This window comes from Emys orbicularis, chromosome 22 (genome assembly GCF_028017835.1).
Source record: "Emys orbicularis isolate rEmyOrb1 chromosome 22, rEmyOrb1.hap1, whole genome shotgun sequence".
Taxonomy (NCBI): Eukaryota; Metazoa; Chordata; order Testudines; family Emydidae; genus Emys; species Emys orbicularis.
Genome location: NC_088704.1, coordinates 1,701,683 through 1,717,350, shown reverse-complemented (window position 1 = coordinate 1,717,350; position 15,668 = coordinate 1,701,683).

Below are 15,668 nucleotides of genomic sequence, written 5' to 3'. Positions count from 1 at the left end.
CCCCCACTGGTAACATAGGGCTGCGCAGTGCTTCTCTGCAGAGTGCCCTCACTGTGGCACCCTATGTCCCAGCTGCTCCATGAGCTTGGCAGCGTGCGGGGCTGGGGGGGGGGGCCTTCACCTGGGCCCCAGCACAAGGGCTCCCTGTGCACACTGCTCCCCTCCTGCCCTTAGTGATGCCCATACACTCCACAAACACCACTGTAGCTCTAAACCGTGGCCAGCAGGGGGCGCCCCAGCCCCCACTCTGTTCTTAGCACCCTGGAAGTAGAGTCCTGCGGAGAGCATGGGCTAGTGATGCCAGCCAGGGCTGCGGGCTGGGTGGGGCATGCGAATGGCTGGGGGAGCAATGCGGGGGCAGTGCCTTCAGACTGGGGTCTGAGAGAGAGCTCGGCTGCATTAGGCTTCACGACTGCCCAGCTCTGGGGCACCCAGGCCTGATCGGGGTGGAATCAGAGCCTGACGGCCTTAGAGTACGTTTATCCCAAAGAGCCACGGGGCACTGACAGACCCATTGCAGCCACACGGGTTAACCCCGGCTCCTGCTGCAGGTGACTGGCCAGCAAGCTGACATGCTGCACCAGTAGCCCAGAGGCACAAGGTAGGTTCAACAGGCCTGGGCGGGAAAAGCCAATTCATTTTTTCAGGGATTTTTTTAAAAAATATTTTTTCCCCAAAAAGCTTCCTGCACTATTTTTTTGGTTTTTGTTTTTGATGAAAAAAAATGACCCCGAAACCCCTGAATAGTGAGTTTTCACAAACACTTTTCTGGTCAAATTTCCAATTTTTTGTGAAAATATTTTAACCCAGAAATGTTCCATTTATGTTTTTTCATTGACAGACCGGAACATTTTGACTAAAGTGACACAGGGGTGCCAGGAGTCCCTAAACCTAGCCAGGGACCCCCAAAACTGGGCGGCGGGGGGGGAGGGAATGTGACCAAAATAAAAATTTTCCACCAAAAAAAATCATTTTGCTGAAAAATACCTTTTTTGTTGGAAAAAAACATTTTTGGGGGCAAAGTCTGCCAGCTGTGATATTAACCTCTCCTGTGCCACTGCCCAGGGTTACGGGCAGCACATGATGCACTGCGAACAGCAGCTTCCTGGCCGCCGCAGGGGTCACCAGCCACTCCGAGGCCGTTAGCTCCTGAAGTCGGATGGCCTTGGTGTGTAGCCAGGGCTCTGGTTTCAGGTGGGGGCATGCACAGCACATTGTAAACAAAAAAATGGAACTGGCTTCCTCTGCGGGCAGGAAGGTACAGCTCCAGGATGTGTGTGTATTGAATTTTAAACTGCCTACTGTCTAGGTAATTTAACTATGCTGTGAACACCCAGGGGTATTTTATGTCTGTGTTGTATTCATTTTTTTTAAAGCGACATAAAATGCATTGGATCCAATTCTAAATTAATGTTCAGAAACTAATTTTTTTTTTTAAATCCGAGATTGTGTTTGTGTTTCTGGTGACCTATGTATAAAATAAAGTTCTATTTATCGCTATTGTAAGATGATGCTCTTTGCAAAAATGATTTTTAGGCTACACAGGCTGGAAAGTAAAATGAACCCCCTGTGCAGCTCCAAGGTGGGTTTGGGGAGCAGGGGGCCAAGGGCCACGGAATCTGGCCTGGTCCTGGACCATCCAGACAGGGATGATACTTTGCATAGCTCAAGGATTTTGTAGGCAAGGATCTCAGTTGTGATGGGGTAAATCCCACTCCAAGGCAAGGCTACGCCACATGCCCCAGATTGTGACACTGATGCAGATTGAGGATAATTTAAGGTGCTCCCTGATTTTGGTGTCAGACCGGAAGCACCTTGGCCCAGAGCCATTGAGGCACCTAATTCCATTGAAATCAATGGCAGTTAGGAGGTGTAATATGTTTGAGGCTACAGGCCCTTGAGCCTTGTTTCCGAAAGGGCCAGGTACCTCCCCGTTCCAGTTGAACTCAGTGAGCCCCAGGAATCTCAAATTGCCTAAAGTCCATCAGGCTCAACCCCCACTTCCCCCGCTCTCCTGCCCTCCAGGGGGCTGTGCTGCAGCTGCTAGGCAAGACTACCTCGCAGTGTGCCTCCCCAGAGCCTGGAGCCAGTGCAAAGGGGATGGAGTCGGGGCGGGCCCCCACCCCTAGGTTCAGCCACAGCAAGACAAAGTATGTGGGGGCCAGCTGCAAGCCAGCGCCTGTGACACCAGGCTGGGACCCAATGACTCCGGAGCACCAGGGCCAAGCCGAGCCGAGCAGCCAGATGGCTGGGCGCCCCTCCTGTCTGGGCTGCATTGCTCCCCGCAGGTCTCCGGGTCAGGGGGGTCCCGCTAGCTGGACTTCATTGGGTTCCTTCCTGCTCTTCCCCTCTCCCCCCGCCAAGGAAACAGCTGTCCCCGCCAGCCAGTGTCAGCTGAGGCACAGGATCAGCCCTCACGGGGACCCCCTTCCAGTGCATAGCTGTCTGCATGCCACCTGCTCGGCTTTGGGGCCTTGTCCTTGGGATCAGGGTTATGCTGGTGCCGTGCTCCCCAGAGCCACTAGATGGTGCCATTGCTGCAGACCTGGCCTTGTGCCCAGGTGGCCTGTGCGGTGTGTCCCCTGCCAGGGCTGTGCTGGCCCGGCCCCAGCCCCAGCGGCCAAGGAGGCAGGAGCAGTGGCACAGGCAGAGCCAGAGGGTCCCTGGCGGCCAAGCAGGGACAGGAGCTGCACAGCAACAGGCCGGGTTGCAGGGGCAGCAAAGGGTACAGCCCGCAGAGCGAGTGCTGGGAAACAGGCAGCTCCCAGCTGAGCCAGACATCTCTAGTGGGCTCATAGCGTTACCATTCGTCCGGATTCTCCCGGACATGTCCGGCTTTTTGAGTTTAAAAATAGCGTCCGGGGGGAATTTGTAAATGTCCGGATTTCACACACACCCCCGCCCCCATGCAGAGCGCGGCACGGCTGACAGGGCAGCCAGCCGGATTGAGCCACTCGCACGGGGCTCCAGCAGCCAGAGCCCCTCCTCCGCTTCCCCCCTCCTCTCCCCTGCAGCTTCAGATCACTCCCCTCCTCTCTCTCCCCCCCTCCCTGCATTCGCAGATCGCCGGCCATTCGCATCGGGCCTCCAGCAGTCTGGAGCTCCTCCCCCTGCTCCCCCCCCCCCGCTGCCCAGCGCGCCGCTCAGCAGCCCTCTGCGAGAGCGGGAACCGGGCTATGTGCTCCGTGGGGGAGCGCGGCAGCGTGGAGCCCGACACGCTGTTCTGAGCGGCACGGTAAGGGGGCCAGGGGGTCGGAGAAGGGGCAGGGGGGTTCTGGAGGGGGCAGTCAAGAGACAGGGAGCAGGGGGAGGGTTGGATGGGTCAGGAGTTCTGGGGGGGTCTGTCAGGGGGCAGGGGTGTGGATAAGGTTTTGGGCAGTCAGGGGACAGGTAGGGGGTAGGGTCCTAGGGGGGCAGTTAGGATGGGGGGGTCTCAGGAGGGGACAGTCAGGGGACAAGGAGCAGGGAGGCTTAGGTAGGGGGTGGGGTCCTGGGGGGCAGTTAGGGGCAGGGGTCCCAGGAGGGGGCAGTCAGGGGACAAGGAGCGGGGGGGTTGGAAGTTCTGAGGGGGGCAGTCAGGGGGCGGGAAGTGGGAGGGGCTAGGGCGGGGCTCCCACCGTCCTCTTTTTTGATTGTTGAAATATGGTAACCCTAGGGCTCATCACAATGGTGGCTGAGCGCCTGCATCTCACCTGACCTGTAGTCCCCACCTCCCCCCCTTTCCAGTCATTATGGACAGTTGCTATAGAATTTATTAGGAATTACATACTGTACTTAGATTTCCAGAAAGCCTTTGACAAGGTCCCTCACCAAAGGCTCTTACGTAAATTAAGCTGTCATGGGATAAAAGGGAAGGTCCTTTCATGGATTGAGAACTGGTTAAAGGACAGGGAACAAAGGGTAGGAATTAATGGTAAATTCTCAGAATGGAGAGGGGTAACTAGTGGTGTTCCCCAAGGGTCAGTCCTAGGACCTATCCTATTCAATTTATTCATAAATGATCTGGAGAAAGGGGTAAACAGTGAGGTGGCAAAGTTTGCAGATGATACTAAACTACTCAAGATAGTTAAGACCAAAGCAGATTGTGAAGAACTTCAAAAAGAGCTCACAAAACTAAGTGATTGGGCAACAAAATGGCAAATGAAATTTAATGTGGATAAATGTAAAGTAATGCACATTGGAAAAAATAACCCCAACTATACATACAACATGATGGGGGCTAATTTAGCTACAACGAGTCAGGAAAAAGATCTTGGCGTCATCGTGGATAGTTCTCTAAAGATGTCCACGCAGTGTGCAGAGGCGGTCAAAAAAGCAAACAGGATGTTAGGAATCATTAAAAAGGGGATAGAGAATAAGACTGAGAATATATTATTGCCCTTATATAAATCCATGGTTCACCCACATCTCGAATATTGTGTACAGATGTGGTCTCCTCACCTCAAAAAAGATATTCTAGCACTAGAAAAGGTTCAGAAAAGAGCAACTAAAATGATTAAGGGTTTAGAGAGGGTCCCATATGAGGAAAGATTAAAGAGGCTAGGACTCTTCAGTTTGGAAAAGAGAAGACTAAGGGGGGACATGATAGAGGTATATAAAATCATGAGTGATGTTGAGAAAGTGGATAAGGAAAAGTTATTTACTTATTCCCATAATACAAGAACTAGGGGTCACCAAATGAAATTAATAGGCAGCAGGTTTAAAACAAATAAAAGGAAGTTCTTCTTCACGCAGCGCACAGTCAACTTGTGGAACTCCTTACCTGAGGAGGTTGTGAAGGCTAGGACTATAACAATGTTTAAAAGGGGACTGGATAAATTCATGGTGGCTAAGTCCATAAATGGCTATTAGCCAGGATGGGTAAAGAATGGTGTCCCTAGCCTCTGTTCGTCAGAGGATGGAGATGGATGGCAGGAGAGAGATCACTTGATCATTGCCTGTTAGGTTCACTCCCTCTGGGGCACCTGGCATTGGCCACTGTCGGTAGACAGATACTGGGCTAGATGGACCTTTGGTCTGACCCAGTACGGCCGTTCTTATGTTCTTATGTTCTTAATGTAACCAATAATCAACCAGGCCTCTCCAGAAACCGCTAGGAAATTGAATGGAGCATCCCACCGCTGCACTAGACTTCAATAGTTTGGCTTAAAAACTCTCCAGAAAGGTGCCATTCTCTAACCCACTGATGGGGCCTTGGCTTCTTCTGACAAGAGACTGCGCAGCTGGCTGGAAATTTTGCAAGGCCGGCAAATACATTCATTTTCAATCACAACCCAGTGCAGGATTCAACCCCAGGTCTCCTGGGGTGCTAATGGGGACAAGGACTTTGGAATACCCCAGTCTAAAGAGAGCCCCGCCAGATGCTAGAACAGGAGACGTTCCCATTCATTGGGCCTGCATGGGGAAAGCCCCCTTGCCCCCACACTACCACATCATGCACCCCACTCCACCCCGGCACATTTTTAGAAAGACTCGAGGCCCCCAAAGACTCAAGCAAGTCCTTAAGCCTGGTTGGGGGGGAGTAGCTCAGTGGTTTGAGCATTGACCTGCTCAACCCAGGGTTGTGAGTTCAATCCTTGAGGGGGCCATTTAGGGATCTGGGGCAAAAATCTGTCTGGGGATTGGCCCTGCTTTGAGCAGGGGTTGGACTAGATGATCTCCTGAGGTCCCTTCCAACCCTGATATTCTAGGATTCTATTCTATGGCAGCACTTCCAGCTCCTTCGGGCCAATTCCTGCTGGTGTGGGGAGGGGTTTAGGCAACAGCTGCTGGCACTGGAGTTAAATGGCTGGATGTACACACCTAGCACCTCACAGCTGTGGTGAGGCTACATGGGCAGTAGGGAACTTCCTCATGACACAGGTCCAGGCTCTTCTTCACATGCCCAGAAGAGGCCGGACCATTGTTCCCTCTAATTTTTCCCTCACATGTGCAGAATGAATTTTGTTATGTGCACCAATAGGAGGTGATGTGTGGCAGGGGGTGGGGCCAAGGCGTTTGGAGTGTGAGAGGGGGGCTCAGGGTTGGGGCAGAGCTCTGGGGCTGGGGCCACGGGATAGGCGCTTCTCCCCGGGCCGCAGCAGGTCCGGGTTGGGGCCAGGAGAGGGGCACCTCTCCCCCTGGCCACGGGAGGTCAAGGGCTAGGCTGGGGCCAGCGGGGAGAGGCACAGCTTAGAGGGAAGTTAGGGCCGGACACAATGGCCTGGATCCACAGAAGGACTTAAATGTGGCAAGGCTGAGCGTTGCAGGGCCTACATTTTAGGGGCCATGGGGCGCACAAAGCTGATGAATGGGGCGAGACCAGCACCTAAGAACGTGCTCCCCAAAAGCCAGCATGCTTAACAGGGAGTTACCTATGCTCACCAGTGGGAGACCTGATGAGAGGCGTGTCCTGGAGCTAGGCAACCATGTCTGGGCTGCAGGCAGGCACTAGCTCTGCTAGCGAGCCACAAATAGGTGCCCCTCTCTGGGACAGGTGGCTCAGGCACCCAAGTCATGCTGGCAGGACTGAGTCAGCTATCTGCCTGCACCACACAAAACAGCCAGAGAATGACATGGTGGTGCCCATCCCAGTGGTTGGCGCACTCACGTGGATGTGGCAGGCCTGGACCTGAGAGGAAAAGGGGCTTGAACAGGCTCTCCCACCTCTCAGGAATGGGCTCTAACCAGTGGGCTCAAAGCAATAAGGTAGGCACCACCATCAAATAGGGCTCGATCCTTTCGGCATGCTCTGAGCACACCCACCTGCTTGGCCCTGCAGGTACGATCACTCCCCGGCTTCCCCTGGGTTGTGGATTGCGCAGCAGCACAGGTGCTGAGGCACCTTTTGCCCTGAACACGTAGGTGCTGAGTTCGGGGGCAGCTGAGTGGGGGTTTGGGGATGGCAGTGGGATTGGGACTTAAGCACTAAGTCTGGGATTTTCTCCTTTGTGGTGCTGGGCCAACCAGGCTGAGCTCAGAGACGCCAGCGCCTGAGGCATCACTTTGTGAGCAGTGTGTCCTAATGGACAATGCACTGTGCTGAGACCTGGGTTCTAGTCCTGGCTTTGCTGCTGGGTGACCTTGGACAGTCATGTCCCATATCTGTGCCTCAGTTTTCCCAGCTGTAAATCAGGGATAACAATACTGACCCCTTCCTAATGTGCGTTGCAATCTACTGGGCTTGTTATTGCTGTTGTGAGTAGGTTACCCATACACCCACTCTCCCCTACCCATTGGGACGAGCTCCTTTCCGAACCATCAGCTGCTAATGGGCTCGTCTGCACTCACCACGCGTCAGGAGGGCAGCAGCTCCCATCGCTCAATGAGAGCTTGCCCGCCAACGCTGCCTCCTCGGGGGCTCGTCCCCAGGGAAGTTTCCAGTCTCAGGTTCAGAGCCCAGTCCAGGCGCTGCTGCCAGCCAGAGAGGCGCAGCACCAGCTGCAGCGAGTATTCCTGTGCCATGCCATGACCCAGAGATGGCTGCCCTGGGCAAGGAGCAACTGTGAAAGGACTACAGCCACCAAGGCCTTAGTCCTGGAAATACAGTCACTGAAAACAAGACTCCCTGGCAGCTGCTGACTGAGACCCCCACATCATTGCTGCGGGCACCAGCTTCCAAAACTTGGCCCCATGCTTCTCTGCAGTGATATGGATGGGTGCTCGAAGGGAACCTTTGGCATAGGTGCTGGAACTAGGGGTGGGGGGGGGCTGCTGCACCCCCTGGCTTGAAGTGGTTTCCATACATACAGGGGTTACAGTTTGATCCAATGGCTTGCAGCACCCCCACACATTGTTCCAGTGTCCCTGGCCTTTGGGTTCCTCTACCCAAGCACCAGGGGCCATCATTAATTTTCACTTGTCAGACATCCAGGGAGGTTCTCCAGAGGCCCAGGGTCTGAAGGGGTCGTTGCTAGGGTCATTGCCTAGCCAGCAGGCCCCTGCTCAGCACTTCCCAGGCATAGCGGTGGCCGTACCAGGTTCTCGGCTGTGCCGGACAGCTGTGACCCATTCATCTTGGTGCTGGCTTTGATGTCCTCAGGCTGGGGCATTGCTAATGCCAGTGAACTGACAGCACACTCAGAACAATGGGGACGCCAGAAAGGCAGCCGGCCTTGCCAACATTGCTGACATTCCAGCGCCCAGCCCTGCCTGAGAGCACCTTTTCCCCTCTCAAGCCCAGGCTCTCCCTGGCAGGTTGCACTCAGCAGCAGGGACCCTGCTCCATCTCAGGTGTGAGGGTTATTTACACTCTACTCACTTCCCTGCAGACGGGCAGCAGGCTCCCTGCACTTCCCTCTCCATTGTGCATGCCCTAAGCCTGGGAGCACAGCAAAAGCAGCCCCATTTTATGGGTGGCACAGAGAGACTGAGTCACTCGCCTGCCATCACCCAGGAAGTCTGTGACAGAGCAGGGAACTGAACAGGGATTTCCCAAGGCCTGAGCTAGCACTCTTAATGCTGCACCATCCTTCCTTTCCTCTGCTGTTCCAGTCCTGACCCTCTCCAGGATCTGTGTTAGCCCAGCCCTGCTCTCCCCATCCACAGCTCTGCTGGTGCACCTCCATGCTAACTGTAGCACCCCTGGTATTTCAGCCCTGCCTATCCCACACACAGAGCTCTGATATTTCACAGAATCACAGAAACATAGAATCATAGAATATCAGGGTTGGAAGAGACCTCAGGAGGTCATCTAGTCCAATCCCCTGCTCAAAGCAGGACCAAGAAAATCATCCCAGCCAGGACTTTGTCAAGCCAGGCCTTAAAAACCTTTAAGGATGGAGATTCCACCGCCTCCCTAGGTAACCCATTTCAGTGCTTCACCACCCTCCTAGTGAAATAGTGTTTCCTAATATCCAATCTAGACACCCCCCCCACTGCAACGTGAGACCATTGCTCCTTGTTCTGTCATCTGCCACCACTGAGAACAGCCTAGCTCAGGGGTGGGCAAACTACGACCCATGGGCTGGATCTGGCCTGTCAGGGCTTTGGATCCGGCCCACAGGATTGCCAGCCCCTTGCCACTCCCGGAAGCGGCCGGCACCACGTCCCTGTGGTCCCTGGAGGGGGACAAAGGCAGAGGGCTCTGCGCGCTGCCTCTGCCTGCAGCTGACCCTGCAGCTCCCATTGGCTGCAATCAATGCTCCTAGGTGGAGGAACGGCCATGGGGACTTATAAATATAAAATAAATAAATTTATGGAGCTATACCTATCTCATAGAACTGGAAGGGACCCTGAAAAGTCATTGAGTCCAGTCCCCTACCTTCACTAGCAGGACCAAGCACTGATTTTGCCCTAGATCCCTAAGTAGCCCCCTCAAGGATTGAACTCACAATACTGGGTTTAGCACGCCAATGCTCAAACCACTGAGCTATCCCTCCCCCATCCTGAGTGCTAGCTCCACAGCTCCCATTGGCAGAGGAATGCAGCCAATGGGAACTGTGGGGGCAGCGCTGCGGGCAGAGGCAGCACGCAGAGGCAGCACACACGCCTGACTGTCCTCTCCGGACATGTCGCTGCTTGCGGGGATCTGCACGAGATGAGCTCTGCCCGGATCTGGCACCTCAAAACTCCTCCCAGACACCAACCCCCTGCCCCAAGCCCCCTCCCGCACCCAAACTCCCTCCCAGAGCCCATGCCCCCATACTCCCTCCTGCACCCCAGCCCTGAGCCCACTCCCGCACCCAAACTCTTTCCCTCTTAGTTAACCGGAATTTTTGACTTACCAGCACCCCCCATTCCCCCAACATGCCAGATAACAAAGCTTTTACGGTATTTGCATATACATCTTCTCTAGAATGGGAGTGTTTGTCAGCCGTGCAAGACAGCCTTTCAGGCAGCAGGAAAGAGTCCACAGGGCTTTCTTATCGGGCCAAGTGGAAATGCTTTGCCTCCTGGGCCCAGCAGGGAGGGCTTTGCCCAGAGGACGTGGACATTTCCCTTCTCTTGGACTATCCTTAAAGATGTTGGGACTCGCCCTCAATTTTCTTAAGGTCCACATAGCTGCTATCAGTGCCTTCCACTCCCCCGCCCCCGGGAAAGGGTACTTCATATGTACACATCCCTTGATTACCAGGTTTTGAAAAGGTCTCAGGATTTTCCCATCCATACAACCTATTGCCCCCCAGTGGGAACTCAGCCTCATTCTCTCAGCATTAATGAAACCACCCTTCAAGCCACTGGCTTCATGGTCTCTGTCCCTCCTTTTCATGAAGGTCACCTTCCTAGTGGCTATTGCTTTCTGAACAAGGACAGGTGAACTTGAGGCCATGATCTTTCACTGCGTTCCATAAGGACAAAATCTCCCTGGGCTTGCACCCCAAGTTTCTACCAAAATTTCTACCAAGTATCCCGTTTTCATCTCAACCAACCCATAAACTTACTTGTTTTCTTTCTGAAGCCTCGTGCCTCAGCAGAAGAGCAGTGCCTTCACTCCCAGGGCCTTGGCTTTCTACCTGTCATCTGCCACCACTGAGAACAGCCGAGCTCCATCCTCTTTGGAATCCCCCTTCAGGTAGTTAAAGGCTGCTATCAAATCCCTCCTCACTCTTCTCTTCTGCAGACTAAATAGGACGACCAGACAGCAAGTGTGAAAAATTGGGACAGGGGGTGGGGGGTAATAGGAGCCTATATAAGAAAAAGACCCAAAAATCAGCACTGGCCCTATAAAATCAGGACATCTGGTCACCCTAAGACTACATAAGCCCAGTTCCCTCAGCCTCTCCTCGTAAGTCATGTGCCCCAGCCCCCAAATCATTTTCATTACCCTCCACTGGACTCTTACAATTTGTCCACATCCCTTCTGAAGTGGGGGGACCAAAACTGGACACAATACTCCAGGTGTGGCCTCACCAGTGCCGTATAGAGGGAATAATCATTTCCCTCAATCTGCTGGCAATGCTCCTACTAATACAGCCCAATATGCCATTGGCCTTCTTGGCAACAAGGGCACACTGCTGACTCGTATCCAGCTTCTCGTCCACTGTAATCCCCAGGTCCTTTTCTGCAGAACTGCTGCTTAGCCAGTCGGTCCCCAGCCTGTAGCGGTGCATGGGATTCTTCCTTCCTAAGTGCAGGACTCTGCACTTGTCCTTGTTGAACCTCATTAGCTTTCTTTTGGCCCAATCCTCCAATTTGTCTCGGTCACTCTGGACCCTATCCCTACCCTCCAGCGTATCTACCTCTCCCCTCAGCTTAGTGTCATCCGCGAACTTGCTGAGGGTGCAATTCATCCCATCATCCAGATCATTAATAAAGATGTTGATCAAAACCGGCCCCAGGACTGACCCCTGGGGCACTCCGCTTGATACTGGCTGCCAACTGAACATGGAGCCATTGATCACTACCTGTTGAGCTCGAGGATCTAGCCATCTTTCTATCCACTTTATAGTCCATTCATCCAATCCATACTTCTTTAACTTGCTGGCAAGAATACTGTGGGAGACCGTATCAAAAGGTTTGCTAAAGTCAAGATATATCACATCCACCGCTTTCCCCATATCCACAGAGCCAGTTATCTCGTCATAGAAGGCAATCAGGTTGGTCAGGCATGACTTGCCCTTGGTGAATCCACATTGACTGTTCCTGATCACCTTCCTCTCCTCCAAGTGCTTCTAAATGGATTCCTTGAGGACCTGCTCCATGATTTTGCTGGGGACTGAAGTGAGGCTGTAATTCCCCAGGTTCTCTTTCTTCTCTTTTTAAAATATGGGTACTATATTTGCTTTTTTCCAATCATCCGGGACCTCCCCCGATCACCATGAGTTTTCAAAGATAATGGCCAATGGTTCTGCAATCACATCAGCCAACTCCCTCAGCACCCTCGGATGCATTGCATCTGGCCCCATGGACTTGTGCATGTCCAGCTTTTCTAAATAGTCCTTAACCTGTTCTTTCACCACTGAGGGCTGCTTACCTCTTCCCCATATTGTGCTGCCCATCACAGCAGTCTGGGAGCTGACCTTGTCTGTGAAGACCGAGGCAAAAAAAGCATTGAGTACTTCAGCTTTTTCCACATCATCTGTAACTAGGTTGCCTCCCCCATTCAGTAAGGGTCCCACACTTTCCCTGACCACCTTCTTGTTGCTAACATACCTGTAGAAACCCTTCTTGTTACTCTTCACATCCCTTGCTAGCTGCAACTCCAATTGTGCTTTGGCCTTCCCGATTACACCCTGCATGCTTGAGAAATATTCTTCTACTCGTCCTGTGACGTTACTAACATAACATGTGACCGTATAGATCATTGTTGCAACCACTGTTATATATTTGCAGCAAATATTGTACAGAGGTTGTCGTGTAAGGTGTCTATGGAAAGGTTATGATTTGCTGGTTATGATTATGCTATCTGTATGTGTGTATCATTTTGTAGTTGAAGTTATGAATATTGGCTCTGTACTTGTATCTCAATGTGTTTTGATTCTAAGTAGCCTCAATGAAGCATTTGGTCAGCTTCTTAAGAAGGGACTAGTCCCAGTAACTGCCCAATCAAGAAACACTTAACTGACAATGGACTTTGGGAGATGCCAATCCACATCTGAGCTTTCCTGGGAATGTTCAAACTAACATGTGAACAATGGCATCAGCCTGCAAACTGAGTCATGCATGGACATGTGACTTGCCCATGTGACTCCAGACTCCATCTTGCTACTGTGATTTTCCACAGTAAAAACAAAAGGTGTGCTTCCATGGGCAAGAGACTCTAAAAGGCTGCTGCATCTCCTCCATCTGGTCTTCAATCCTGCTTCTTACTTCTGGAGGGACTTTGCTACAAACTGAAGCTCTGAACAAAGGGCTGAATGAGCCATCCCAGCTGGGGATGTACTCCAGAAACTTGATTTGAGCCTGCAGTTTATTCCACCACTGCTACAAGCCTGAACCAAGAACTTTGCCATTACTGTATGTAATTGATTCCATTTAACCAATTCTAGCTCTCATCTATATCTTTTTCCTTTTGTGAATAAACCTTTAGATTTTAGATTCTAAAGGATTGGCAACAGCGTGATTTGTGGGTAAGATCTGACTTGTATATTGACCTGGGTCTGGGGCTTGGTCCTTTGGGATCGGGAGAACCTTTTTCCTTTTACTGGGGTATTGGTTTTCATAACCATTCATCCCCATAACGAGTGGCACTGTTGGTGATACTGAGAAACTGGAGTGTCTAAGGGAATTGCTTGTGTGACTTGTGGTTAGCCAGTGGGGTAAAACCAAAGTCCTCTCTGTCTGGCTGGTTTGGTTTGCCTTGGTGTGCAAAGGAACCCCAGCCTTGGGCTGTAACTGCCCTGCTTTAAGCAATTTGTCCTGAATTGACACTCTCAGAAGTGTCTCACTAGAGGCAGCATCGTTACACCTCCCTGGTCAGCTCTCCAAGTTTCCACTTCTTGTAAGCTTCCTTTTTGTGTTTATGCTCATCGAAGATTTCTCTGTTAAGCCAAGTTGGTGGCCTGCCATATTTGCTATTCTTTTTGCACATCGGGATGGTTTGTTCCTGTGCTCTCAATAAGGCTTCTTTAAAATACAGCCTTTCCCCCCTCAGATTAGCCTTCCAGGGGATCCTGCCCATCAGTTCCCTGAGGGAGTAAAAATCTGCTTTTCTGAAGTCCAGGGTCTGTATTCTGCTGCTCTCCTTTCTTCCATTTGGCAGGATCCTGAACTCGACCATCTCATGTGAACTGCCCCACTAAGTCTCTGTTATTCCAATTACATCATAATTCCTTGACTGTGCCAGGACTTCCAATTCTCCACAGTCTTAACCTGCAAAGCTTCAAGTTGGGTCAGATTTTCCTTGGCTCACTTCTTGGTTTGATGGGCCTTCAGGTAGCGATGGACAAACCTCACAAAATTAAACTTTGGTTCCAGTAAGCACCCCACAGTGTGGTTTTTCTTCACACCCTGGGCCCCTTGAATGACCGGTGCTCGTCCATGCAGCTCCACGAAAGTCAGTGGAGTACCACCAATTGACACCAGCAGAGAATTTGCCTTCAAGCCTGGAAATCTCACAAGAACAACCTTTCCAGCACAGCATATCTGCTTCTGATCCCAGAATAACCCAGGACGTAGCGAGCCAGATCCAAACTGCTGACATGGCCAAGACACACCAGAGGAAGTGCTAGGATCTGCAGCTGTCCTTACATTAAAACACAACTCACTTGTGCCAGTCTGGGGAAGGGGCTGCAGGTTCAGTTTCCAACTGGAGCCAAGCTTGGATTATGGAACTTCGGATGCAGATCCTCATTATTCATGGGGTTTCTGCAGCAGGGGGCCCCACATCAGATCCACTCCCAGAACCTAGAATGGCAAAGGCAGCTGCAAAAAATCAACATGAAGATGGGCGGGGGAAAGAATTCACCACAAAAATCCAGGGTTCAGGCTGGTTTTAGCTGTGGGCAGAGGGTCAGTCAGCTCAGGAGCGTAGCTAGGGAGGGTGCAGGGGAAGCAGCCGCTTCCCCTCAGCACATTTTCCAAAAGCGGCGCCTTTCTGCGCAGCTTGCTCTCGGCTCCGCACCGCACCCCCCCCCCCCCCCCCAGCCCTGCTCGCTCGCTGGCTCCGGGGCTGAGATGAGGAGTGTGTGACTGCAGTTTCTAACCGGCTCCCACGGCAGGTAAAAGTGGTCCGTTTCCAGGGCAGAGCAGGCTTTTACTTCTCCCTGAGCAAGAAGTTGATACGGCTGTCCCGGAGGAGCGGGATCAGCAGCTCCTCTCTCCCCTGGGCTCTGGGCAATGTAAATTCCCCATTGTGTGGGCTGCTGCTGCTGCTCGGAGACTGGGAGCAGGAGAGCTGTCTGGATTGCTCTGTCCGCCCCATCCCATTCGCACTCTTTAATGAGTTTCTCAAATGCCCCCTCAGGCTGAGCGGCTGAAAGCCTGTGCGAGTTAGAAAACCACCCCCCACCCCCGCACCCCCAGCCAGCAGCAGTGCTAGCAGCCCCTGGGCCAGAGGTGCACTCAAAGCACTTCATGTGGGTAAATAGTTCCCCCAGCTGATAGGATGAGACCCAGGAGACAGCAGTGTCTGGCTAGCCTTAGCCATGAGAAGGGACCTGGTGAGTGCTGATCTCAAGTCTCTCTCACAAAACTAATCGGTTTTATTTTCAGTGTCACAGTCACTGCTTCCCTGAGACATTTCAATTGCTCTTGATGGAAATTAGAGGAAGTATTATTGTACATACGTCTCCTTCTCAATCTTTTTTCTTGAAATAGTCAATGGATCCTGGGGACTTTTGTTAATAATAATAATAATAATAATTAATAATAAAAAAAAACCCTCCCGGAGTGCTCTTAATTCTACCTGGTTGTTACAGCCTTTGAACAGGTCTCTTTAGTAACTTCCTTAACATTTGACTATCCCTTGAAAATGACATTATTTAGAGGGCAAATTTTCTTAACATTTAAGACATATAGTGTCATATTGTATTTTCATTTAGACACAGTTAAGAATCATCCAGTTCAGTCACTGTAGATACATACCCGGATTTCTTATTACATTGTAAAACTGCACTGTTTCCAGAGCTAAAACAGGCTTTTAGATCAGTCATTTGTAAATGCAAGTTCAATTTTTAAATTTGTTTTTATGTTTTGAATCTTTATACCTTTAATATCTTGAACTGGAGTGTGTTTTCATTTGTGCTGGAGAAATATCAAATGCATTGTATAAATAGATTACAATGTTTTTAAGACTTTATTTCTAATTG